This window comes from Anas acuta, chromosome 2 (genome assembly GCF_963932015.1).
Source record: "Anas acuta chromosome 2, bAnaAcu1.1, whole genome shotgun sequence".
NCBI classification, from domain to species: Eukaryota; Metazoa; Chordata; class Aves; order Anseriformes; family Anatidae; genus Anas; species Anas acuta.
In genome coordinates this window covers 2,601,513-2,629,041 of record NC_088980.1, presented here as the reverse complement: position 1 = coordinate 2,629,041, position 27,529 = coordinate 2,601,513, and the positions used below count along the sequence as shown (strand labels likewise).

Below are 27,529 nucleotides of genomic sequence, written 5' to 3'. Positions count from 1 at the left end.
AATGAATGAAGCTATTAAAAATAAAAGCAATAATATCTTGTATGCTATGCTAACTTCAAAATCTCTGTGTTTCCAGGTATCAAAAACTTCTGCTGGTGAATGGCACTTCTGCTCCAATACTGATATTCCCACTTGTAGGAAGTGGTGAGGGTGAATATCTTGAATAATGTCTGTGGCCCACAACAATATACAAAGATCTTCCTTGGATTCATAGGCGAGCAGTGAAAATGGCATGTTTTGATGGTAATACTAATAGCCGTGATTCGTGTTATCTGTACAGACAGGAGACTCAGGGCAGAAAAAAAGGGGGTCTGATACCCCCTCATATGCCACCTATGAACTTTATAGTTAGAAATGAGTGGGCTGAGCTACCCATTGAGCTACCCATCCCCTTCTTAGACCACTTTTTAATGTGTGTTTGGGATATGAGTTTGCACATTTAGTTCAAACCTCTGTAGCCATACGCAGGTTGGGAATATCTAACCTGAGGTAAAAAGGATTGACGGCCAGTATTTCCTATGTTTCTTGTTCCATTTCATATACCTGAGATCCTGGCTCCAGCTAGATGTCCAGTCACTGAGAAATGGAAGAAATAAGGGAAAAAACATAATATTTAGCCACAAGGGTTCAGAAATCAGCAATTTCTTCATACCAATGGAAGGAGAAGTGGAGAGGGTGCTGATATATCTAATTGCAGTCATAGGAAAAGCAAATCATTTTGGTGAAGATTTGCATCAGAGGAACAGTGCAGGCCTCACAGAACAGAAGTTTACCTAAGAAATAACATGTCATATATCTTTATTCACCATAAATGCCGCAGGAAGAAGTCCGCAAATACCACTCTTGTATTTTGGCGGAGCTGCATGGCTCCCTTGCCGAGTGTGGCTACTGTGCTTTGGCATGGAGACGAAAAGGTGGGGAATTGCCATGGGTGTTTCTGGCAGCTGCGGGGAGGTGGCTGGAGTATGTTTGTACAGGGACTCTCAAGGAACTTTAATGTGAGAGCTACTTCTCCCAGGGATGTAATGGGAATTTGTGGCAATAAAATGTGGCCTCAGGAGGGCCATTCAGATTTTATTAGCTTTTGTGGAAAGATTAAAAACTCATCTAAAGACCATCCCACTTTTGCTTTTCAATTATCTTAACCCCCTGGGCTTCTTGGCCAGCATTTCAGGAAGGAATGCTGTAGTGTGGGCAGGTGATGCTTTAGACTTTCCAAGGGCCATGCTCATTTGATCTCCCCCCTTTTCCTTCTTCCCTTTCTCCCAGTCCTAATGCAAACATACTGCTCCTGGTTGCGCATGGGACTTTTTGTGTTAATATGACTACCTGTGTCTAGTTTAAGAGTTTAAATACAGGTACACATTTAAAGTCCTCTATTTATGCTGGGAAGAAAAGAGATTGAAAGCATTTTACTCCCCTCATACTCTCTTTGTCACTGCTGTTAGACTTCTTTCCCCAAACCAAACCTTTACATCAAAAGCTGAAATACAAACAAACCGAAAGGCAAGAAATTAATTGCCCATTCCTCTCACTGCCTTAGTAAAAGGGACATTAGCAATACAGAGACTTCCTCCTATATTATGTCAGTAAATTTTCTAATTTGGTGCATGGCAGAAAACTACTAACTCAAACCTTTCATGTCTGTGTGGGTACACATCACTTTCTTGGCAGTAGCCAGATGCCAGCTACTCAGCTTGTGTTGCTGGCACCAGTCCTTACCCATTGCACAAAGCAGAAGAACTGCTGTGGCATCTCCACAGAATAGGGATTTTTTTTTTTTTTTTTGCTAAAAACAAATGTGCAAGTGGCCTTAGTAGCCTTCTAAAGACATTTGTTCATTAGTATACTCCCTAAAAAAGCAGTTCATTTTGGTAGAGGGCTGCTGGTGTAAGTTCCCATGGTTGGCTGGAGTTTCATCAGTTCTCTTAAGGTCAGACTTTTGGTTAGCTGAAGCTGGGAAGCCTCCAAAGAAAACAAGTAACATGTAGGATGCAGTCCTGGCAACTCTAGAGATTTTCATCTTCTGCCTGAACCTATAAGAAAGCTATATTACAGAAAAAAATGTTCTGTTGAAGCAAAAAGCCAAATCCCTGCACGACTGTGTATGTAGAAGGTTTATTGGGCATTTCCCTCTTGACCGTTAAGTGATCTGATGGTAGGAACAGCATTTAACCTCTCGTGTTTATATTCATATCAGACAAAGGACCCTTAATGGATTGTACTGGGAACTTGGAAGGGAGAGAAGAGAAAAATCTCACTATTTGTACAGGGTCTATGAAAAAAAGTTTCTCCTTATGACTAGGGGTATATGATGAAACCAAAGGAAGAAGATGAAATAAGGTACATTATTTAGAGGCCTAAGGTGTTATGAAAGCCTAAATATTTACTCTCTAGCTTGAAACTTTTCCCAGTTTGAAAATAAAAATAAAATCCTACAAATTTCCCCTTTAAATGACAAGTGGAATGTATCTCTGTCTTGTTTTCAACAACAGTAAGAAGTAGGGGGAAATTATAGGCACATTGCCGATAATGTTATTTATATGCTGCTGCATAATGGATCTATTTCAGCTTACATTTCAGGTGTGGAGGAGCAATTCCTTTAGTTTCCTACCCAAATGATAAGTCCATTCTTGGCTTTGAGGAAATGACTAGGTTTACATGACACCAGCAAGATGGCTTTCAAGACATCCACTTCCACAGCCTCATAGCTAGAAGCTTTTCCAAGCCCCCCCAATTCATGGTCAAGCCCAGATGGCCAGGTGGGATCCATGTTATATTTGCTATGCAGGACTGTCCATCTGAACTCTTTCAGACCAGTCTCCCTTTCCAGTGAAGGGGGAGAACAAACCATTTCTCAGGGCTGTACCAACATCAGTATCTGAAAGACATCTGTTTTCTCATCTATCTATAACTTTCTGAAAGCAGAAGCTTCCAGACTTTCTCTTTCTCCAGCTGAGGCATTACAGGTACTGCTGTTCTCATCACCTTTTGAGAGACATTGGGCAGGGTTAGGAGCCCATGCCAGTTACCATAAAATATCTTTAGGCACCATAGGGAGCCCAAGACTCTTGTTATCACTCCACAAATATAAAACGTCTCACATAGATCCTGTATGACATTTAGATGGTGTCATGGGGCTGTCTGCTCTGGCCCAGACACCTCTGTTTAGGTGAATAGAATTCCTCTGACTATAGTGGGATCTCAGACATTCAGTGGAAAAGGAGATGCCTGCGCTAAACTAAATTTAGGAGTCTTAGTCTGTGAGCTGAGCAATGCCCCTAAAGTTGCATGAGAAAACTCCTTCCTGCTTTGGCAAAAAGAATGTCCTTTAACTTTGTATGTGTACAATGTAGATGCCCAAATCTGAATATGTTTGCCCAGACTTTGACCTAATGTAAGCATATACATCACAGAGAGGCATTTTAAGAGCTCAGTTTAGTTGCACACATACAGGCACCTTGAGCCAAATGAGATGCTTGAGGGCATCTGATATATCTGCACAGGTCTGCCAGATGTGACATAATGACTACAAGAGACTTGTATCTTGCTGGATCTGCAGCTGGAGGCAAAGCAAAATTATTTCAGACATCTAAGATTCCATTAGACACGTATGCTTAGACAGCTGAATTAGCCCCTTGGTACCTTTAAGAGAGGAAGACGAACTGCTCTCTAAAGCTGTGATTCACCTGCATAAACATTGGCACCTAGTACCATTTGAGACAGTCTGGGCTTTTAAGACATCTCAGCACTGCTGGCATACATGACACAAAACATGCAGGAGACCTTGTCCTTTCTGGAGCAGACACCTAAGGCCAAGGCAGGGAGGTACCCAAAGCACAGTAAACCGCTGTGCTTGCACAAATTGAATCCAACCCTAAATGCCTATTTCTCTTCTTTGTAGAGAGAGCCTTGGGCTACCAAGTCCAGTGCAAACCTCTGCTTTTGCTCAGGTGAATCATACCTATGAGTTCTCCACCTTCCAGGAGGTGAGCTCTCCCTGCCTTCCCATGGAAAGAAACTGATCTCACACATCCCCTTTTCTACAGCTGGGTGACTGAAAAGACCCACTGGCCTCCCAGAACAGGCACACATACTCCACAGTCCCAGGGACAGTCCTTCATGAAGCTTTGGGGTATATGTCCAACACTTTGGGAATATCTACTTAAAATGGACATTACTTTTTTATAAATGAAGCAGATGCATTTACCAATGTCTTCTCTGGAGAGCAGGAGAAGACAAAGGCTTAATTTCTGTGTAGTGCATGCATGGGACAGGATTAATGTCTAAACTCGCCTTATGCTAATGAGCTGCTTTTCTGTTTGTTTGATTACCTGTTTTTCTGGGCTGTGATTGATTCAGAACAGTCACATTAGACAGTAGAGGTTTTGCTGACCACAGAAGCTGTCTCAGTTTCATTTCAGAAAGCTTCTTATTCCCTGCACAGTTCTGCCTGTGGTGGACTCACTTATTTTTCCTCATTTATCTCTTGTAAGGTGCATTCAAAACTCGGAAACCAGGTAACGGGAAGGGATGGAGTGCGGAATTTATTAGTATTGAAGTAGGTAGGATACACAGAATTCCCAAGGAGCTGATGAACCAGAAAAAGAAACCTTTAGCTTTGGGAGCAGGATTTTATTTTTTTCCCCCTGTGGTTTTGGCTGCGAAGCAAAGTGAAGTTGGAGATGGAAGTTGGCTTTAAGCATTGGTATGCTTTGTATATATTGGTATGTACTACCAGATGGCAGAATGGGGATTATTTATTTATTTATTTATTTTCAACCATGACAATTGCTGTTGGTTTAAACCTTCTGCAAAGACCCAGGAGCTCCCTCCTTGTTTTGATTTGGATCTCTCTCCCTCTACCATGCTATGTATAATTATGTACACCCACATTCATTTGTAGCTATAATACAAAATCCCTTCACTTCCAATTATGCATTTTCTTGGGATCTGGGAAAATCCAAATCTGCAAACATGATAAAGCCTTTATGCACTGGAAAGATTGGGTCTTTTGGTGTACTGATTTATTAGTTATCATAATTCTCCATTTGATCTTCAGCATTAGCTTCCATGGATACTTTTAAATGGAACTTGTCAAAGTTATCATCAGAGGTATCATCAGAGTTATGATACCTTGTAGTTCTGGGTCCTTACTGGATAGGCTTGCAAATATTCCTAATAATAAATTGAATCTGAAAACTGTATTTGCATCATGTCATGTTGATTTGTGATACTCTAAAATTAATAATGAAGTTTGACAATTTGCTGGAAAGATCTCATCAGTATATGTGAACACATTAAAAGAAAGATGGAAGAATATACAGAAACTTCAAGTCAAATGGCACTGGGGATGGCATTTGGGATGACAATAATGTACATAAATTTAGATGTCTAGAGTAAGAGTTTAATGTAATGAGTAAGAGTAATGTAAGAGTGCAAATGTATTACTGATGTACCACCTCCCACAACAGTCAATGAAGATGCAGTAATTGACTATCAATAACAGACTTAAGAGAAACCATATAAGATATTTCAAAACTCATGGCTGGATGCACAGCACTGAAAACCTATACTGAGGTAAATGAGTCACCAACAAAAGACTATTCACTGGATCTTCTTTAATTTTAATGGCCATTCAGGCATATACCTTAGTAAGTGAACTGTTTTCCTCTCTATTTTTGATGTTAATCTTAGGGAATAAACTGTTATGGACTGAGAAAAGGGAAAAGACCCAGCAGACCTAAGAGCACTTCTCCACCGTATGAGTGAGAGTATGAGCCAGATCTCCAGCTGCCACCACCTGATGTCACTTTGTGGACATATCTCAAGCCAGAGGAGGTAGGAAAGCCATCTGAAAAGTGCAAACCAAAGGATGTATGCATCACGTAGTTGGCTAAATGCAGCTGGAACTATATGTGTGCATACTGGCTTCTGATAGAGTCACTGCAAATTACCAAAGGTGTGGAGGTGACTTTATAAGGTGCGAGTGCTTGGTTTTGTACCTTCCTATAATGTAGTAGATTGTTTTCACCCTACCCCTCCCAGAGCCATTGAATAGGCCATTTCAGAACTCCTTTGGCCTTTTATTGTCTTGATTTAAGGTACAAAACCTGTGAAAAAGGATTGTTCAGGGTTGTACAGTGGAACAGTTTCATTGTGCCTTGCTCATAGATATGCAATGCTACCCTCAGATGGAATGATAAGTCTTGGACCACACTGTAGAACTTGAGTTTTCTGTTTTCATTGTATTAGTGCAGTAGATTCCACTTAATAGGTCCCCTAGTAAATGTCACCCTCCCTCACCTGGCAAGATTTCCTGGGAACAGACTCAGTATGAGTCATTTCGTTGCCTTGAAACAATGAATAAACAGCACATCTAATCCACAGAAAGGGCATGTTAGAGGGATGGCTTAACAGGCCTAGAAGCAGATTTAAAATGTGTAGACTCTCTGGAACCATAGCACTGAATTCAAGCAGTGCCATTAGTTCTGTTTCACTTTTTGTTTGTTTGTTTGTTTGTTTGTTTTCTTCTTCTTGTTTTCCTTTTCTTTCTTATCTGTACACTAAAGGAATATTATAATACTCTTTTACACTGCAGTATTTTGAACTATTCTGCAGTCCTACATCTTGTTCACTCTGGTTAGACACTGACAAGCACCAGACATATTTCATGTAATTGGGAATTTACCCTGTTGTCCTTGGACATAGTTTTCCTCCTTCCTATTGTTATGGCCAGGACAGGCTGGATTTCAACAATAGTTGATATGACCTTTGTGTGTGTAATTTGCTGAGTGCTTTGGGATCAGGGGGGATGAAGAGCTCTGTATAAATGCAAACTTTTTATTATTAGCTCCTGTGAATAGACTGCAGGCAACAGGTGTGAATTGGTGCTTGCTTAGCTAAGACTTCCTGCTGTGCTCGCCTTGGTCATCTCTGCCTGGCCTCTGAGTGCTGTCAGTGCTTCCACAGCTCAGGCTTACCTCCACTAATACTTTCGTGCTTCCTACAATGGCTATTTTTAAAGGCAACACTGGAATGGAATACTACCCTGAGGATTCCCTGTACAGCCTAGGGATCAGTAGATGCAGAGAGGAAATCCTAGTTCAGGGCTATTCCACATAGAATTTGAGATTCCTGATGGTGCACCGACTACCTGGAAGAGGTCTGTCAAGACAACACAAGTCTGCAGTCTTCATCTGTATTGAAAAATATTTAAAGATCTAAAATTAAAACCAACCAAACAAACAAACTCTCTGAAAACTACAGTCTGAGTGAGGGATTTAAGCAATCCAAAAGAATCTGAGGAGTCAGCCTCAGAGTGTAAATTCAATCCTCCATCTTGCTGGAGATGTCATGTTCAACCTTAAGCAACATTCCTCTTTCCTGACTGTTAATAACCTTTTTTCCTGTTCTTTGTTCACAGGAAGGAGAGGCTCTTCTGAGTCAAGCTCTTACTCTGTATGTGGTATGGTGCCATTATGAATTGATTAATTATTAGTAGGTAATAAGACAAGTTGCATCGCTGACAAATTTCATTTTGTTCTCATGGCCCGTGAGAAAAGTTCTGATCCTATTTTTTTTTTTTTTCCTTTTAAGTAGTTGGAAACCTCTGTTAAAATTACATTGCTCCCTTCTACCCTCAGCTGCTGGTAATTACAGCATGATAACATCAGTGTTGAATGACACAGACAGGCAGTCACTGGAAAACAATTCCAGGAACAGTGACTGCGAAAAACTGACCTGTGCGTAGTGGCAACTCACACAGTTCCCAGGGGTTGCCCCACAGGAGCCAAATGATGAGAAAAAAAAATAAAGCCTTATAGATTTAGCCAGTGAGAAGCAAAAAAAGTTTGATGGAGACAGGTATTTTCCCTACAGCAATCTTACATATTCTCAATGATTGGCAAAATGCTGTTTCTATCTATCTAAAGGTAGGACTCAATGACAGAATATGTTTTTGCTAGAAGCTCTCTGGTCTTTTCCACTTATCCCTAAATCCCCTCTTGGCTTTTCTGACATATGCTCAGATACTCTCCTGATTTTTTTTTCCTCCACTCTTCCCCCCCCCCCCCAATCTGCCTTCATTTCTGTGTTTTTTTATCCATACTTTTTAAATCAGATATCTTTACGAAAAAAGGACAGCTCTTGGCAGAATGAAATCTGATGCAAATAACTATAAATAGAGCATATGTATAGGGCATATATATGAGTCTGTGCTGAGGATTTACATACTCTCCAAAATGAGGATGATTGAAGAGGATTAATCAAGAAGTCTAGCGTCAGATAACTGGTTCAGTAGGCATCAGCCAAGCATCAACAATCAAACCCATCTTACTGTGGATCAACACAAACTACAACAACATGGCAGTGGTCAAAATAGATGTCCTAGTGCTAGTAAAACAGGGATGGGGGAATTCTTTTGATTAGATAATAGTTCATTCTCTGAACACTATTTTCAGAATAAATCTGGAAACTTTTCTAAGTTTTTCTATGTCTACTTCACAGGATTCCTGGCTTTGCCACGGTACCACCCTGTAGAACTTAATCTTGGAGGCATTATTCACATTTACCAAAGGGTAAAGGTGTCTCTTCACACCAGGCTAGCAGTCTAAAAAAGCCTCATTGTAAATATGTCTACTTCATGATTCCTGATTACAGACAAGTTGCAATAAAATGATCAGAAGATGAAAGAGAGAGAGTGAATACCTGTCTTACACCAAGTCACTGCCAAAGAGAGAAATGGGGAATAAAGAAACAGAAAGCAAACACAACAGAAGGAAGAACAAAAACAAAACAAAACAGAACAAAACAAAACAAAACAAAACAAAATAAAATAAAATAAAATCGTCAGTTTGAGCAGGACAGTATGGAACAGAAAATGTACAAAAGAACTGGGGAAAATGCAAGAGAAGGAACTACTTGAGCTCAATAGTACATCAGAGGAGACATGGGTTTATTACTGCTATAAAAACTCAATATGATGACACAAAGAAGAATCAGAGAATATTGAAGTCCAAGGTGTTAAATTTTAAAAAGATATATTAAAATAAAAGTTTAACTGTCAATGCTACAACTACGCTAAATAAACAACTGTTCTACAGCAAGATCCAAATTTACTCAGTAGAAATACATTGTTTTCAGTGGACCATGGAACAAGGTATTCACTTCTTTCAAAAAGAAACACATGGGCAATAAGCCAGGGTTAAATTTAGGACCTTGAGTGCTGCAGTCCTGCTTTAAAGACGACAAACATCCATTTTTCAATGGTTTAAAGAGTTTCAGGTTAAGAGCAGTGGACATTTACTTCTTGATTTGAAGGATTAGTAGTTACCAGCTGCCAGTTCTATTAAACTTTTATTCTTCTCAACCCTCAAGGATGTGTTTGATAGGCTAAAATTTATAGTGTTTTTTTTTGTGTGTTTTTTTTTTTTTTTTTTCTTAACACATTTTGTTGTTGTTTTTCTGGATTCTTAATGGGATTTTGGCTTTAAGATGTGTTGCTGTTTGTTTCTCCGGAATTCTGAAATCATGATAAGTAATAACAGAAGCACAAGTTGAGTTCTTCAGAAACCCCAGTCTGAAAGCATGTTAAAGAAAAAAAAATGTAGAAGAGGTTTTTGATGTGATAAAAGATGTATGTGTTTTATAACTATTTTTGTATTCCTGTAGAAGGCTTCAGAATTTGAACATGGGTGATATTTCCATGTATGATGGAGAAACGACAGAAACATCTCCACTTTATGGGATGATTCTCTTTTGCTGTAAAACAATTCTGACATGCTGGGGGCTTGTTGGGATAAATCAACAGTTCTGAAATTGCTGAGTGAGGTAAAAAGATAAAGGTTAGCAATGACATAGATATAAAGGCCTTTTTTATCCACATGCATCCTGGAGTTCTTTCAGAGAATAAGGGATCTGATGTTCCGAATGTCTCTTCCAAACAAATTTGGTTTGGTGGGACTGCAGACAAGGAGTAAACCCAAGAACAGGTCACAGATGCAATCAGAAATTCATGTTGAGAGTGAATGAATCATTTGGTACACCCACTGCATCTTGTCTTCCAGATGTGTCTCATTATATATACACAATTTAGAAATACTGAACACAAACCTCACATGGAGATATTGTTTTCCATGCCTCCATTGAAATATTTGGACAGGTATTTTAGAACCTGATTTACTGACTCCTCTGCAGATGTGTTCTTGTGCCTTTGACTCCAAAGGTCCTGAAACAAATGTACACAGTTTTCCTAAACCTAAGAATGTCCCAACTGATAAACCAGACGACTCCACTGGGAAAAGTAGCTTTACCAAAAACAAAAAAACAAACAAACAAACAAACAAAAACACAACAGGTGGATCCGTCTATGTCTATATGTCATTTCTCATGTTGACTATTGTCAGCAAGGCGACAGGATTTGATAGCTGTGTAACTACAGCTTTCACTAGAGCATTGCTCAGATTAATGCAGAAAAAAAATTACAAAGAAGGGACAAAAGAGTCTTGTCAGGGCAATTTAGACAGAAGCAAAAACTCTTTTAGTCAAAAGCCTTGTCCTTCTCTGGAGAATTTTAGAAAAACCTAGAAACAAAACCAATTTATTTGAGATCTTGAGATCTGCAGTGGCTGGAAAGGACATAGAAGATAATTAATGTTCCTTTATTCAATGGAGTCCTGAGAGATTCAGTTATACTGCAGGGCCGTTAAGGAACTACAGTGAAGACCAACTGAGAAGAGGCTGCTTTTCAGTATATTCACATTTCTATCTTCAAGATCTGCCAGACTTTGATCCCACAAGGTATTCACCTATGTACTAGCTCTGAATTGCTCCCTCCAAACCTCATGTTCATTTTGGTAAATGTTGATTTTATAGGATATCTGTGGGATAACAGTAGGCAGAAATGGCAGAAATTTTATGTGAGGTCTCAGTTTTTCCTTCTGTTTGTTTCCACTTCACAGGTCTACATCATCAGATCAGAGAAAAAAGAGATCCAGAGGGATTTTCTCTCTCACAGTTCTTGGTTTCTCCAGAAATTTTGGCACCCGAACACCTGAATTTTGAAGACTTCACTTCTTAGTCCTTGCAGTGTTGTTTTAGAAAAGAGGTTTGGATTTCTTTTTTCTAGTCTTTTTTTTTTTTTTTTTTTTAAGATGATTTCTAATGATATCAGAATCACTCTTGTTCTCAACCTTAATCTAGGAAACAGTCTGATGTACAAGTAAAACAGCAGAGACTACGTTCTGGGCTTTGCCAGCTTTGCTAGCAGCTGAATGCACTGGTTTTGTAATTTGCCTTATTTTATTAGCTACAGCTCAATTCATACAATGTCTTCATGAACCACTCCTTTTGACTGAGGACCACTGTGGATAGGATCCATCTCATCTAATTGTAATCACCCAAAAACCAGACATGTAAATATGAGTTAGTCACAAAGGTGACTGTTTTTCCATTGGCTACAGCCAATGGAAAAAATAAGCTTACAGACAGCAATTCCTTTTACCAATTTTAGTTAATTATTTTGGTATGAGATGAAATGAACCCATTTGCTGAAGATGTCTGCACATCAGTCACCCTAAGAAGAGCAGTAGCAGTAACATGTATACTTGGGAGTTCTAGAAAAATGTCTCCTCATACACAGAAAACTTCTCACTTGCTCTGTACTCAGACTGTATATAGAAAGAAGTAGAAAACACTTGGAGCTATTGAAATAGCATTGGTTGGATGTACAGTACATCAGTGTTACAATCTATTGATGAAGACCGCGCATGGGTCTCTTGCATGACATGAACATTGTTCATTAATCTGGAGAGGAGATTATGTGAACTATGTGCCTCTTGTGAGAGCTTTACATGTCAGTAAATTTAGGACACCTGGTGAGGTTTTACAAAAGGCTCAGCACTGGCCAAACTTGATTCCTACTATGGAGACAGTATAAAGCTAGCAGTAAGGTCTGGATTTAGGTTTACACGCATCAGTGTCTGGTGCTGCACTTTGTCTTTCTGATAGATGACATTTCAGATGGATGTGGGTGACAGATGCACTATTTTATTTATTTTTTTGTCGGTATGTTGTTTAAAATGAAACAAAAATGATCCATTTGTGCCCAGGTGGTTGACTTTTGGTAGATATCTAGTTTTATATGTCTATCATGTTGATGTTTATAGGTGAACTAGAGCACTGATTCCTTTGTATGATTCAGTTCATTTGTTCCACTTAATGTATTCTAAAAGCACATCTGATGGGCTGGACCCCATCTACCTCTTTATAAAGACATAGTCTCCTTTAGATCCTGTCTCATATCCTGCCAACTCAATGCAGATGTTGTGGATATCTTAGGTCATCTCAGTTGGCAGTAGATGCCTTTAGTTAGATCAGTGACTTACATTCCTATGTTTGGTCAGCTGAATAGCCTTTTGGCCCTCATTGGTTTTGCTGACCAATATCTACTGATTTATAATGGGAGCTTAGACACCTACTAACAGGTAGAAACTTCCATTTACATAGCCGTGAGCTAAGAGCCAAAACTTTCCCCGAACACATTTGAAAAACACATTCTGCTGTGTGCTCACTCACCATCTACTTATGGTTTAGTCCTGACTATATTTCAAACTGAACACACTGTGTAGGTGGACATGTGTTCCCAACTGAAGCTCAAAATATAACTACAAGTCATGACATCACATGTAGGAAACAGCTAACAGATGTCATGAATGTAACCAAACAATCTATGATACTAACATTAGACTTCCCAGAAAACTTTAAGGATTCATATATTTTAGTCCAGACGGGCCTTGGATCCTTTAGTCTGACCTCGTGCATAACACAGGTTAGGAAAAAAAATATCATGTTCTCTATTCCAAAATGAGTTCCAAAAGCTATTTGTTTATTTTATTTTATTTTTCTTTCAAGAAAAGGATACCATCTTTAGATGAAAGCATCAAGAAACTGATGTTTCAACTTTTGCCTTGGAAAATTATTATTACAGATAATGACCCCAGTGAAAACAAATAAAATAAAATAAAATAAAATAAAAATCAACATAAAAAATGTAAGCCTTATAGAATAACAGAATACAAAATAATTTGAGTGGAAAGTGACCTCTGGAAGACATCTAGGCCAACCCCTTCCTCAAAGCAGGTCCAATTAAATTAAGCTGAATGTGTATTTTGTTTCCTATTTAAATTCATGACTGTGATATTACTGCTTTTTTTTTTTTTTTTTTCTTATTATTTTTTGAGGGGGGAATGTTTGATGTTTGTCTTGGAATTAAAGACTTTTTTAGCACTCAATATTTTCTTTCCATGAATGTAGTTCTATGTTTTTATGAAGTCTTTGTGACTGGAAAGATGACTATATAAGGCTATATAAGGTTATTGTATAATTAGAAGAGCTGAAAAGCCTGAAAAATAGAAGTGGAAATAATATATTTTGACCAATGTTATGAGCTGAATTGTTATTTTAATTTGGAACAAATAAAATATTGAATCATAAATGCCTTAGTAATGCATGTAAGTCTTTAATCTTGTAGACCTGGAAAAAAAAAAAGTCATTTGAAATCAAGTCATAATTAACTATATTAATAGAGAAATTTATATACTATATCATTCATATTTAATGGTAGCAACAATTGTAAAATATCAGCTGTATGTGGTGTACTATACACGTGCATGCCTTACAGGCTTGGTCTCAAATTTTGGCCTATGGAAGTGTTATTTACATAAGTGATTTCTAAAGTATTCCATCTTTGGTAAGGCTATTGAATTTAAAACAAGGCTATTGAATTTAAGACAGCATCTGGGATTCCATAGGAAGCCAGTCTCTACCTGGTAAGATAAAAATTATGTTCTAAGACTAAAGATTCAAATAGAAGGCAACTCTAAAAATGCTGGCCCAAGGAACAAGGATTTTGGAGGCTTGAATCAGTTTTCTAAGGATAGATGTTTAACAACATTTCAGGCTTCCTAGGATATTCAAGGCATACATAGAGGGTTGGAGACAATACACAGGATATGTAGGAGAACCATCCTCTTCTGAACAAGTGACCAGTTGGAGCATCCTGTGACTTCTCAAATGTCACAAGACACCTATATTTAGGAAACCAATCTGAGTCCTTTGTGATTTGTTCATGGTGAGACAGGAAATTGGTGTCAAAATAAAGCTTGGACTGTGATTTCCTGAGCCTGCACCTGTTCATCCTATCCAAAAAGCACCCTTTTCTTTTAAGGAGCAAATAACTTTTGAAGGGTATGATTACATTGTGGCAAGAACAGACAATGAAAAGTTTTTATTTGCAAAATGAAGAATTGTGAAGGAATAGAAGAGGACTTCTCAGACCCTAAGCTACATATTCTTTAAGTCATTAAGTATCAATATTTTAGAAGGCTGGTAAGTCATCCTGAGGCACCAGACCAACTTTCGACATTTATTTCAGGATGTAATAATAATGTATTTGTGATCTCAGATATAGGTGCCTGCACAGCTTATGTCTAAAAGTAGATGAAGGCCAATTTGAGGTATAAGCTTGCTATGAGTATCATAGAAGTGAGCAGAGCAAAAATGGGGGATAAGATAATCTGGCTACTCCTCGACCACATGGCAGATACAGATGAACTGAGCCTGGAGTAGTAATATTATATCTGGAGTTTAGACATCTAGAACACATGCAGATGTCTACATGAAAATGTTTAGAGGCTTCTACAACCTCAAACTGACATTTTCTCTTTCATTTAGATTTTCTTTCCCTCTACACATATAAAGTTTTAAATCCATGGAAGTTGAGGAAAAAAATATTGATAACTGATGTGTGCTTTTGGTAATGTCCTTTATCCTCTCTCAGTCTGTTGTACTGCTAGCATGGAAGTCCAGAAATAAAGCCTTCTAGACTTAATCAGTGATAGGAGTTAAGCTGTCTGGCTCCAACTCAATGAAGCTTGTAAACCAATCTTTTTTTTTTTTTTCTTTTTTTTTTCTTTTTTAATATTATAATATGAGAGGGCCTCTGGAATATTCATAAATATCAATTTCATCCCCAGTATGTGAAATATACTTAGAGTGAACATTAATTTATTGCCTATTTGTTTCAATACTTGTACACATCTCCCTTTATTTTTAGATGTTGTTATGTAAGATGTAAGTATTTAGAACCAGATAACAGAACAAGAGGGAATAGTTAGCAGCTAACTTCATAAATCCTTTTCCCCTCTCTTCTATAAAACCAGATGATGCACATCACAATTACAGATTCAGGAAATTTTAGAATTGGGAAGATCATAGTTAGTCAGGTAATTTTAAAATGAGATAATAAAGAAGTAAATTCATAAAAATACATGACGGCTTTATTTTTAGTTTTCATAATATACAGATTCATTTCATATTTGGTGGTCAAAATCCTGCCAAGCAATGATATAAGGTATTTATTTTTGCTGTTGTTATTTTTGAAAACCTCCCCCAAAATTAACTTGTTTAGAATTAAGACTTAGTTTTGGAAAAACTCAAGTTCAAAGAGTTCTGACAAATTTTAATCCTCTTGGAAAAATCTTGATCATTTTTGATACATCAGTTTCCATTGATAGAAAGCTAAAATTTTGAATTAAAATCAGTTTTCAAAATATGTTATCAACATTGGAGATGATTGTTATTAAGCTTGTCAAGATTGAAAAGAAATTCTTCTGAGCTATTTGGAAAAAGTGTTTGATCTACCTGACTTTTTCTCCCTAAATTTCTGTTGTTACAAAAAAATCTTGCTATTATAGCATTTTTAGATCAATGAAGGACAGAGAAACCAATACCAAACTTGCAGACTTTGAAAAGGTGACCAAAGCACTTCCATTCAGTCCCACTTGCTTTGCTTAAATCAAGAAAACTAAAGAAGGTCTGAGTCTGAGAAAATAGCTTCTTTATGAAAATTTTCTACTTTTACAGACCTCTCAATTAGGCTATTTGAAATCTTCAAGCATTTTGGATAATTTTAATCCATGTCTATTAGAACAAGCGGTTCATTGCTGAAGACCCACTGCTCCTAATAAAGATAAACAGTTTGCGGTGATGTTGTTATGACTGAGAAGGAAACACTCCCTCTTGGTTTAAGCTCTCCATTTGGATGTACAAAAAAATAAGTGACCTCAGCGTAGATGATGGATGGTAACTCATTAAACTATGGCAACCCATCTCTCCACACTTAAGGAGGTAGCAGCGGTGAGCATTACTGGTAATGTTACATCTGACGTCCACAAAGCTGCCTTTTAAAGAGTGAATGAAGCAGTGATAACTGTGAAAGGACAAGGAAGGATTTCACTTTAGTATTAAAGGTATGATCCTCCTGATTGGAAGACAAGACTGGGGGCTGCATGGAGAGATGAGTTTACAGGTTGTGGATTTTGATCAGTCTCTGGATTTTGATGTGTTGGAGTTACACAACAGGTTTTAAATAACAGTAACGTAGGAGTTAGAACCCAGATCTTGTTGCTCCAGTAGGAGGGTGAACATAGCACTTAGGGCTATATGCATTCATTGTTTTCTTTTTTTGTTGGGAGGAGGGCAGAATTACGTTACCATTAGTAATTTAGATTAGGGCATCCTGTTTTGAATGGAAGGGTAGTTTAGACTTATGGACTTGAGACAGGCTATGCTACTTATATTGGGGGTATGAAACATCTTTTACTTGTTTTACTTTTCAGTATCAAAGAATCCTTTAATCTGGGCTTCAGGAGTAGTAGGAGCAGGCAGTGTAGGGGGAAAGATAATATCTAAATTGACAGATTTCTAGATACACCTAGTGGTAGAGTGATAACTACATCAATTTTCCAAACAGGACCTTGTTTTTTAGCACAAACTTTAGAGTTTGTTTCTTTTCTGCCTTTGTAGGTTTTTTGTTCAGTTTGGGCTTCTGGGGTAGCCATTTGGAATGCTGAAAAGCTATTCATCAGCAGCTGTAAACTTTTTCCAAGGAAATTCAAGTCCAGTCTCCCTACTGATTCCAGTCCCTCACAGCTGGGGTGATTTATTTTTCCTTTATCCCTAGTGGAGAAATGAATGAGATGCTTATTTGTTTCCTTCTTTCTTTATGAACTTCCCTCTTCAGGCTAGATTATGCCTTAGGGACAGAAGATGAGGACAGAAAGTACTGCTCCATGAAGAGTCCTGGGAAATGTTGCAATTCAGAAACATCTTCCTGAGAGCTTGTTCCTTCCTTGCTTCCTCTTATTTTGAGGGGCCTGGGGATTTCTTAGTAATCTGATGCTTGTCTATGCTAGCTGTAGTTCTCAACACCCTGTATGCTAGTGTTTCTGCATTGACTAGGTGACTGCTGGTTTACTCCAAAGCGAAAATCTGTCCATGCTGTAAGCACAACGTGGAAATGAGAGGTATTTCTGCTGCCTAAAACTTGTGTTTTGGGAAGCAAGGACAAGAGGACAAGATCTAGGTTATAAATAAATAAATAAATAAATAAATATTTTGCAGCACTAGGTAAGCATCCATCTCTGTTTTATGGAGAGTTTCTTTATCTTCGGTAGGACTCATCACACCATGAGTCCCTGCCTTTCCTTACTCCCCCTGCATTCAGGACACAGCTTCCAAGTCACAGTCTGGCTTGGTTATATCACCTGAAATATGAAAGTGATAGATTTTTTTTACTTTCCACTGATAGAAGTCTAGCCCCTGCTGGATTGACTGAGTGCATGGAAATTTTAAGTCTGTATCTTGATTCAATGGAAATGGATATGATGGAAGTTCTTGAAGGACTGATCTCAAGCCTGAATCATGACCAACAGATAAACCATGAACTGTTCATCAGCAGAGACACATTAAGCCATTAAATATATATATATAAATTCCACAATATATTTAGAAGGTTAATAACATTACAATGCTTCAGAAAGAAATGACAACTAATCTCTCTCTAGTGAATGTAGATTAAAATCCCATATTCTGTCCCAGGCCCAAAAACCTTTGCAGACTCTTCCTCAAGGAAATCTTCTGTGTCTGCTTTGTCTCTGGGCTTACTGAGACAGAAATATATTGACAAAACCAGACTGCAAATAAGCATAAATTGGTACAGAGTTTTCATCTCAGAGGAGAAGCAAAGGTTAGTGTTGCATGAGGACTTAGTTCAAAACATCCAGCCTTTTAAACAGGAGCTAGCAAAGGTGAAAATGAATCAGAAAGTCACATACCCCAAAACTGCATTTGGCTTTGTCTGGAGCACTTATTGTGAGTTACGAGTCGGTTCTCTCCTTTCCTCCCCATATTTGCAGAAGAAACTCAATCCTCATCATGGCAAGATATTCTGGGCTTGTCATGTTTTTCCACATCAAGTCCTCTTCAACCAAGCAAATATAATAATAATACCAGTGTCACGCATCATGAATTCACACTTCACAGACCAATAGGTGAAGACTAAGTGTTGCTGCATTGAAGCAAAGGAGTAGGTATAGGCTGCAATTCAAGATCCTTTCAAGACATTGTCTTTTCTCAGCTGCAGCATGTTGCTTAAACAGCTTTTGTGTCACTTTCTTGCAGGGAAGCTTTTTAAAAAAAAAAAGGGGGGTTAAAAAATGGACAGAATGTTTGTTTTGCCTCTATTGACCACCCAGAGTAAGCCTAATAAATCAAGTGATTAAATCATTCCTGAAATATTTCCCTAAAATAGATTTGCATCACATTGAAAGCTAGGGATCATGTTAATCATAGTAATCTATAATACTTCATGCTTATGTAGTGTGAGGATGCCAAAATGCTTTCCGAGTATTAATTAATTGAGTTTCACATTACGCTGTGTGAGCGTAGGGATTATACTTGCTGTATAGCTGGAGGGAGATGGCTGAATGATTTGCTCAAGGCCACCTCACCCACTAGCTAATGCCAAGACAGGGAGCTGGATTGAGATAAACCAAGTGCAAGAATCCAGAGGCCTTTTTCTGAAGGCAGGAAGGCTCCTGAATTTTGGCAGTGTATGAGCCCAGTTGCAGAGGTCATGTAGGTTAGGAATAGTCCCTTTGACACAAGTGTAGTTGCTGCATGGTAAGACAGTTATGCAGGATCCAAATATACTTATGCAGAAATACCTCGAAGGCAACTGTATGACAATCAATAGACAGGGAAAGAGGGCAAGGTGGCATGGGTCAAAATAAAACAATCCACTAGAAAATAACTACTACAATCCACTAGAGTAAGCTGCCCAATGCTAACCCATTATCAGTATGTCTCCAGCTTGCTTTCTTGAAAAGTGAAGAAAAAAATAATGTTTTCAGTGATTAAGTTCCCTGTTTCAAAGATTCACCAGACAGACAAATGTAGCTTACAGATATTTTAAATTTTGCATGTGATTTTTGGCCTGGTCACAGAAAATTTTAGCCCTGTGGCTGAGGCTGCTGTCATGTCCAGATACATAAAATAAAAGGTTCCCAAAGAATTTCTGAATGCTAAAGAGTCAGTTTTATGGTTAAGGGAATATGTGTGTATTTGTTTAGGGGGTGTTTGGATGATATTTTTTTTCTTCAGACCCTTTTCCAATCACAACTGCTGTGTCATGGTGTTGACTCCTTGTACAATTTCCTGAGCTGGTGGAGGACTGAGCTCAACATGTGCCTTCCAGGCCAACCTTCTCTAAAAATGACTCATGTTCTTGTTACTTCCCAGACCTGTATCCAGACAGGATGGCAGCCATCCTTCTTCATCTTTTCTCTGACACAATAAAATTCCTCATCCTGTATTTCCCCTGACCTCACTCATCACCATGTCACCACTTGATTATTCCCCCCCACTTTTGACAATGTGAGCAGAGGCATCAATTTATTGTTTATTTTTTTTATTGTTTTTATTGCTTTTATTGTTGTTGTTGTTATTATTATTATTATTATTATTATTATTATTATTATTATTATTATTATTATTATTATTATTGTTGTTGTTGTTGTTGTTATTGTTATTATTGTTATTATTATTATTTCTCCACCAAGGGCTGCTCCAGGAACATGTCTTCTAACAGCTGGCATTTGTCTTTCTCTCTGCTCTTCTGAACTCTTAGTCTTGGCCATGATGTCAGGTAGTGAAGGTTTCTCTGGGCAATGTGTAACTGTATAAATGCAACCTGTTTTTCAGGACATGTCTTCCTCTTCTGCTAGCACTGGGCCACTGCCACTCAGCAATTATGAAACTGTGCCAGAGGATAGGCCATGGAACAGGAGAGGCTTTTAGTTCAGTGAACTCAGTGACCAAATCTGGGAAAAACATCAGGGGAGCAAAAACACAACAGGAGGACCCATCAATACCCATGGACACTGTGAACAGCCAGGAATATTTAGCTGGCCCAATGGATTTCTAAGACTAGTTATCACGCAAGGGTTCATAGCCTGGCAATGAGTCTGACCTGTTTTTGGATGGTAAATCTTCACTCACCTATCCCAAGTCCTTGTCTTACTGATTTGTTTGATCATCAGATTATAAAATAAACCACTCTGTTTATTGTCAATGACTAATACTCCAAATAGTGGCCTCTTTTTGGGAAGATTAAAACATCTTTTTCAGTGCATACACTATCTATCACCTACTTTCTGTGCCTGTTCCCTTGAATACCTGAAGACCCGGTTGGATAAGGTAACCTAATCCAATGGTAGGTGACCCTGCCCATGGCAGGAGGTTGGAAGAAGACAGTCTATAAAGGTCCCTACCAAGGGATGGTTTTGCTGCTCTATTCAGACAATGTTACTATGTTCTTTATTTAGGGTCTAGAGATCATTGCCAGGACAATGAGTCAGAGCAGGGAACTGAACCTGGTGAAAGCTAACCCAGTCAGGAAAGAAAAAATAATAATTTCCAGTTGAATGGGTGTCCTGGTTCCCCATGTCATTACATGAGACATAGTGTTAGCAGGAGCATTGCTGGAATTAGCTTCTGGGAGCATGGAAAGAGGTAGGACCAAGTTACTTTGAAGCAGGCTTCATTTCAGTTGACATAAAGTGATCAAAAATGGTGAACTCCAGGCAGTTAGAAAGACATTCTGCTAACTTCTTCATCTCCTGTACAGTCAGGCAACTGCACATACGTACTATCCCTTCCTGCTCCTCAACACTGCATGCCACATGCATCTGGTCATCAGACAGCTGATTTTTTAAGCAGTGGGCAAAATAGGTGGTGGAGAGGAAATGAAATAGAAAAGACATAGGCCAGTTTTCAGGTTGGGCAAAATTCTATATGTTTATATTTGCGATTCCAGCTCCTTTTCCTCTCTTCAGTACAACCAAGGTGAGATTCATTAGCCCAAACCCAGCTGAATAATTTCAGGGTTTACATATACACAGCTGAGAGAAAATGACACTTCTCCAGAGATATACAATGCCAGATGTGTAAAATAGGTCAGATGAATGGGAAAGAGTCTATAGAGCAAAAGAGTCTGGGAGGACTGTCAGTGTTTTAGCTTGGGAAGTCATTTTTCTTGTAAGTACCCACTTCACTTGATCATGCAGGCTAGCAGCAAAGAGAGGTCATATTTTTGTCTTGCCTAATCTTAGGCATCTACAATATGGATAACTCCATCTGAGCTGGTTCCAGTTGGATGGTCTTTGTAGATAAATAGAGAAATGGGTACTTTTAAATAACATGTCATCCTGCCTTTTTAGAGTTCTTTTCCAGGAGTGGGGTCAGTGAATCTCAGCACTCCACTGGGTGATAAAGAGCTTTGGGATTTTAGCTCAGACATTGATGTCTTGGATGTGGTTATATTGTTCCCATTCCAGTCTTCCACTCTTGGGCAGTGACAGATGGAAAGGCAACAGAAAGCCATTCTAGATTCCTCTTTCTACACTTGAGGTGCACACTGCAGGAATTGAGCTGTCCCCAGGGCAGTAGGGCTGCTCACCACAGAATCTCCATGTCCTGCTGTGGGTATGCAGTATATATTGGGATTGTTATAAGCTCAGCAGAGAAAGTTTTATTTAGCAACTGGATGTGGGCAGCAGGAACGTTCAAAAGACACCCTAGAAGCAGCTCAGAAGCTGCCATGCTAAATAGAAAACATCTGGCAGAAAAAATAGTACAAGAATCATGCAAGACCCTGAGTTAGTCAGTGGCAGAGGTTTGGCATCAAGAGGGGCATAATCAAGCCAACAGTCATAAACAGCTTTTGATTATGCCATGTGTATGTTGTAGATACCACTTTGGGATTATTACTTACTGTTGAATTGCTATTGCTTACACCAAATAAGTGTGAAATCCTTCTGACAGCAAGACTTCCACTTCTCTATTTGGAAAAACTGTGGGAGGAAAATGAGGCTAAAAAAGGGATAGATTTCCCCTGGGTAATTAACCTGGCAGTACCTTTCACCTGCTTCCTATTTTCTGTCCATGGTACCTCTCTGGTTGCATTCTGGCACTTAATTTGTCCTTACAACATCACCCTGGATGATACCGTTATCTTGTTTGTTCTCCCTTTAAAGTTAGTGTAGACACCTCTCATGATGGGAGGACTTACCCCCTGATGTCCCTGCATCTCTCTACTGTCTGATGAAGTACCTGGATGACAAACAACAAACACCAGATCTTTGCACTGCTTTAGTGAAGAGAGGTTATTTCTCCATTGGGTATATGAATTTCCTTTGTAGGTCTGTTCCAGAGAAACAGATTTTAGTTTACAGAGCTGAAATGGCTATGTTTTTTGATTCTCTGGGAACAGAATACCTGCTTCTACATATAAAAGCAAGCAATTTACACCTACAATGGTCAAAAATTTAGGTGTCAGTAAGGATTTGAGGATGCACAGCTGCCACTCATCTCACAAACCTCTACACACATGGCCAAGTGAGAACTTGCATGTCAACACAGCAAGAGGGATGTCTCTGTGGGGAATGCTCCTGGTCTCAGTCTCAGTGGGACTGTTCACCAAAAAAGTTCACCTGCAGGGCAGGAATCAAAAGATATCTTCAGACTTTGCCTAGGAAATGGGTCACCATAAAAAAAATAATAATAATAAAAAAAAAATGCCAGTGACATGGCAGTTACCTGTGAAATAAAAAAAAAAAAAAAAAAAAAAGGGAAAAAAATTAAAAGTTTCTTCAAAAGTTTTTGTTTGTTTGTTTATTTGTTTGGGGTAGAGGTGTAAGGGGGAGAAATTAATTGCATTCCTGGGGCAGAGGATGACTTAGTTTGATTCATGATTTAATATACATTTCATGGGAAGAAAGTGGATGGTCAGAAAGGAGAAATCTGCCTTTTCCTTGCTGCTTTTTGTGTCAGTCAAAGCCTTATGGGAGGAGGAAGAAATTACTTATTTCCTGAAAACACCTGAGCTGGCTCAGTTGGGAAAAGCTTCTGGAGAACAGGGAGCAAACAGAGAGGGAGAGAAGCAGCTGGCCAAGAGCCCAGGGCACGAGGATAGACTGGGACATTTCCTGAGGGGAGTTGGAGGCTTGCCTCTGGCAGGGAACAGAGCCGCGATGAAGCCTCAGAAGTGATGGGAAAAAGGGGACTTTCTTTGGGATTCAGAGGGGATGGGGTTCCTGCAGGAAGTAACAGGAGGTGGTGGGAAAGCAAGACAGAGGCAAAAGGACCTCCCACAAGTCACACTGTGTCTTTGAATGGCACAGTGGGGAGGACTCGTTTGCAAATCTTTTCATTTAATATCTCACACCATCTGAATTTCTCTGTTCAATGAGATACATTGATGACATGTATTAAGAATCTAACCACTGAGATCGGATCTCATGTCTTTTGACATGTTCTTTTCAAACAAAAACAAAAACAAAAAAGCACATGCTCTGAGCAGTCTTCAGGCTTTCACTAATCTAGGGGTCCACCACAGAGCTCAGAACCAAGGCACTTGCCAGAAAGTGAGAAAACTTCCTTCTGCCCACCCACCCCCACCTGCTTTTCTCATGGTTTTATGAAAGGACCTGAATGTAATTTTTCTACAATCTGTTGGAAGGGACTGAAGGATGATATGAAGCCTTCTGGGGCACTCCCCAAAAGCTGCACTAATTAAGAATAGTCAGAGAGAGAAGAGGGAACAGGACAAGGGCTATCAGTCATGCTCACTGTAGATGCTTTCTAATTTTTTTTTGTTTGTTTATTTTATTTTATTTTAGAAACAAGAGAGCTAATATAAGCCCTTATTATCATCCCTTGGATCCTAGTCTGAGGTATCTAACCTGGTCCTTGCACATGAAAGGTACCTGTGCACCTCCTTCTGGTCAGGAGCTGCATGCCTGGATACATGCATGTGTACTAGAAAGGATAGGGGTAGTCTGGGATGACCATCAACTTCTCCATGAAATCATCAATGTTTTCAAAACTTGTGCTCAATGAGTCCTGGGAATTCATACTAGAGATGAATATAGTAATTGCATACCAATTAGATGGCTACCTCAGCTGTCAGGATTTAGGCAAAGGTTATATCTCTGTCTGTATCTAGCTCTAAAAACATTGAATGTATGACTTTCAGGACCTTAATTCACTGGTTCATCCTCTTTCAGCTCATCATTTTACTTCCAGTTATATTTTTAGACCACCAGAGGAAGCCCGACTCTGGCAGTCTCTTCAGTAAAGGGTCCCGAAGAATGTCATGACCCAGTTCTTTTTGCAGCAGGAGGTAACACTCACACTTCAAACAAAACTGTATACATGTCCAGTAGTCCTCTGTAACCATGCATAAACAGAAGAAGACTGGTTGCCTACTGAACATAAATATCCCTGTTTACACCAGTGACATCACCCTTGTTAGCTGTCTCCTCTAGGGACTGGCCAGATCCTCTCTTTTCCACAGGTGTCAAGCCAAGAGAGGACCGGTGGTTGGTGAAAGTGGTGGGACTCCTTTGTGTGGTCTCTGCAGAGTCCCTTCCCCTTACAGAGGTGTTCAGCTGTGCTATGGGCCTGGGTCGGCCACACAAATCGGGGCAGGTCTCTCTTCTCCTTAGCCACTAAACGAATCCATAAAATAGCCTGTTGACTCTGGTTTTCTGAGCGCTTGGAGTCAGGAAAAGGACCACCAACAATTTGCAGCAAATAATGTGGAGTGTACGTTTGAGAAAAGGACTATTTTGCAGCAGCACATAAGCTCTTAATGTCCTTGGGAAAAGCCAACATAAAGCATTTTTATTGCAATAATAAAACTTGAAACTTGCATGTGGTGGAAGGAGGAAGCAGAAAAAGGAGTCTGTGGCAAGTGCTCCTATGAAACTGCTACACAGGCTACGGAGCAAAGAATTATCAGAGGTGAGAGAGATAGGTCCCAAAAGTGGCTGCTTAGGAATAACAATCTAGGAGTTCTGAATCTAGTAGATTCATTGGAAACCACATCATTGTTTTCATGGAACAGTCTGTCTTCTCAAAAAGCTTCTTTAATCAGGGATAAAAGGAAACATTTGGGGAAGAAAAGAAACAACTCCCCCTAAAAAATATGAGGCAGAAACTTCAACAACATGTTTTGGAAAAATATTCTGTCATCTTGAAACTTCTTGTTTATTATATCTGTTTAATCTTTTTATATTAATTTACATTGTTTCATATTGCCTCGGGTGTCATGCACAAATGCCTTGCTACTGCAAATGGGTGTTGTAACACGGCCAACCAATTTTTAGAATAGTGAAATAATTTTATTTTACATTTAGAGTAATTAAGGACAGCTGCTTCTGAGTACAAATACAAACATCCTTTTTATTTCCCCTAGATAATTTTCTTCTGTTCATCTTATGTTAGTTAAGGTCCCTGAAAACCTAAAAAGAGAACCAAGTAACATTTTTCAACTTGACTTTAGGCTAAGCAGATAGGAGAGTTGTATAAGGAAGAGTAGCTGCTTATGGTACAGTATTGAGAAGTTTATTAATGAAGTGAGGTGACCGTAATAAGCGAAGATATACAAAGATGCGGGAGGGGAAATAATGAATTTTGCATTCTGGATTAAGTGTATTATTGGAGTTCTCCTGGCTAAGAAATGATGTGCATTATTTCAGTCAATGTTAGGTGTGAAAGCAGCTACTCCCTCCTGGACTTGAACTAGTTCAATAAGAAGTGTTTTGGGGCTCTATGCAAAACCTTGAATAGTACCATAAAAATGTACTGCATATTGGCTGTGCAGTGGTGTGTGTACCATAAGGCAACATGTTTGGGAACTCTTTATGGACCCAACAGCCTCTGTGTGTAATAGGAACAGAGGGAAGGAACTGCATGTACCAGATTCACCCAGGTTGCCTACGTCCCATTATCAGAATATGGTGGGGTTCAAACACAAGACCCACACACTGCCAGCTCAAGTAAGGGCACATCAACTTCAGAATTACTACCTTCTCCCAATCATTTTTGCAACCCATCGCTCTAATTTTTGGGACATTCATTGGAATCTAGACTACAACGTTTTTCTCAGTGTTGGGGTCCTTAGTACGTTTGTATTGGGGCAACCAGTAGAAATTTATTTCCATCATACAGTGGCAGAAACTCTGTAATAGCCCAACTGATTGCAAGGTTTGAAAGGAAAAACATAAGCCTTTTTAATTTTTTAGATTTTATTTTATTTTATTTTTTAGTTTAGGATTTTGTAATTTTTAGATTTTGTAATTTTTAGACTTTTTAATTATTATAAATTATTTATTTATTTGGTTCAGTTCTGCCCCCCTCCCCCCCCACCCCTACCCTGTCAAGAGGCCACATGGACATACATATTGTGCAATTCTTCCCATCTTGATGGGGACTTTTGGGATGGCAGGATTCATGAGCTATTTCACTTGAGGATAATGTAGCTTGCTCTTAAGGCCCCCTTGTTAAAAATAAGCTGCTGTCTATGTGGTTCTCCTACATAGGGAAACCAAATCCTTTTGTTGGTCAGCTGGAAATCTGCTCAGCCACCTGAGATTCATTGTGGATGAAAGTGTTTACAATGCTTGGTGTAAGTATCTCCACTCAAATGTCAGCCAGGGGCCCCGTTAAGTCAACAGGAGCTTTTCCCATTGACTCCAGTGTCCTTTGAATGAGCCTGAGGTGGTGAATGTTTCAATACTTCGTTGTGTGGGAGCCTGATTTTGTAGTTAAGGCACTGGTGTGGATACAGGAGAATAGTTGTGGTGGGTCCCTAACCTTTACAATTAAGGCAGAGACAGAATGGGGTGGACATGTGATTTTCATCATTTTGTCAATTTAAAATTAAATTATAATTATTATTATTATTATTTAGGATTTATTAGTTACCTTGATGACTCAGAAAGTAAATATATATATATAGGTTTTGTTTAATTCAGAATGATTCGAATGATTCATCGTTTTTACATGGCAAATTTTTATTCTGATTTCTCAAGTGAGCAAAGTTTCTGTGGATATATTGTGTCTGTGTGTCCTCCCATCTTAAAATTCAATCTCAGACAATTTAAGAGAAGGCAAAGCAGGTGCTGAAAGCTAGAGCATTTTGGCATTTTACCATTCTAATTTGTTTTATTAATAATAATAAAAACATATTCTAGGACACTGAAACATATTGTATGGTTCTTTTCAATTCACAGAGTTTTGAAAGATACAGATGTCCTGTGCCAGGTTTCCTCCTAACTGACAA

At 38.8% G+C, this 27,529-nt stretch overlaps 1 long non-coding RNA gene across 1 annotated transcript; it reads left to right on the top strand.

Annotated features, from left to right (window-relative positions):
* The first annotated feature begins 81 nt into the window (after positions 1–81).
* Positions 82–20,449, top strand: LOC137852012 (uncharacterized). Its single transcript, XR_011093620.1, has 6 exons — positions 82–243; positions 5,698–5,841; positions 7,427–7,468; positions 8,509–8,579; positions 10,962–11,107; positions 20,104–20,449. It is a non-coding gene; the product is annotated as an uncharacterized lncRNA (long non-coding RNA).
* The last annotated feature ends 7,080 nt before the right edge of the window (positions 20,450–27,529 follow it).